We start from the raw sequence: 1,329 nt of genomic DNA, 5'->3' as shown, positions 1-1,329 counted from the left end.
AAAATAAAAATTATAAATTTTGATGAGTTGTACAATTTTTATATTCATGATTTTTTAGATGAAAACATTTAATATTTCAAAATGTTGTTTCAAGTTGATATTTTTTAAAATTCAAATTTTGAATTGATAAAACAAAGTCACATGAAAAGATTGACAAAAATTTCATTAGTAGAAGAGTTAAAAAAGATATACTAGGGGCCTTATTGGCCTTGCTGCAGATGCTCACAACAAAAATAATACTGCCAGGTTGGTTCATCGTTTCTAAATTATTTTTGCGCAATTATTGCTTACAACATCATAACTACAGGTGTTATTCTCTTATTCAATTCCATCGGTGAACTTCATATAGATATATGCAACACTCAGTTGAATAGTTCCATGCTAGGTTTGTCCAAGGGTTCCGGCTTGTCCCGGCCATGTGTCAACCCGATCCCGGCTAGCGTCATTTTTCTCCAAGGACACTGAAGTGTACATTTGCATCGTCTCCAGGGGGAGCAGTAGCCACCGCCGCCAATGCCATGTTGGATGCACGAAGCCGCGCAATTCTTGTTGCTCATGCACGGGCCATAGAAATACCAGTTCCTCGTCGTGCACACATCCACCGCCTCCACATCTACGCATATGATTATAGATCTTGGTTGATTAGGGACATATATACAGAATAAAATTTTAAATAGGAGGATAGGTTAGCAGTACTCGCTCCAAAGATGATAAATGATGATGCATGATGCATGAGGCATGTTGCGAAGTATCCAATTTCTTTACATAGAATTATTTTACTTACAATGTGCCACGAGGAACAAGGCCAGGGTAAAGAGACCAAGCACTACTTTCTTGTATGCCATGGCTATTAAATTTGGTGTGAGAAAAAGAGCATACACAAATTCATATTTATAGTGGTTGCTCTGGCTTGCGTCGGTGACTATCCAAACCCCAATATTGGATACACTTTCTCAACTCCATTAGCATTGTAAGCATTTCTAGCAGCATTAAAAATTTTCTTATAAATGTAGGCATTTCTAGCATAATCTATCCATACATCCCTCATCGTTAATAATTAGTTTCCTTATTTGTGTCAACGTAATTTGGTATTTAGAAAACACTTAGTGCATGCTATTTCTATTATCACTTTAAGGGCAAGTGTTCATTGCATCTACCTATTGAAAGGTGCCACAATCATTTCTCTTTTTTTCTTAATCTGTTCTAAAATACTAGAAATTTTTACATTTCTTTATGGAAGAGTTTTTCCATTGGCTGCTTCGAATAAATAGAAGTGCATCCAACATATGGATAAGAAACACAACATATAAATGCATATAGCTAGTAAAG

The 1,329-nt window shown here is 35.7% G+C and overlaps 1 long non-coding RNA gene across 1 annotated transcript; it reads right to left on the bottom strand.

Annotated features, from left to right (window-relative positions):
- LOC110437692 lies at positions 231–866 on the bottom strand. The gene is made up of 2 exons (XR_002455625.1): positions 785–866; positions 231–613 (listed from the first exon to the last, which is right to left on the bottom strand). It is a non-coding gene; the product is annotated as an uncharacterized LOC110437692 (long non-coding RNA).

The sequence above is a fragment of the Sorghum bicolor genome, chromosome 8 (genome assembly GCF_000003195.3).
Source record: "Sorghum bicolor cultivar BTx623 chromosome 8, Sorghum_bicolor_NCBIv3, whole genome shotgun sequence".
NCBI classification, from domain to species: Eukaryota; Viridiplantae; Streptophyta; class Magnoliopsida; order Poales; family Poaceae; genus Sorghum; species Sorghum bicolor.
The sequence above is the reverse complement of the archived record's forward strand: the minus strand, read 5'-3'. Positions and strand labels throughout refer to the sequence as shown.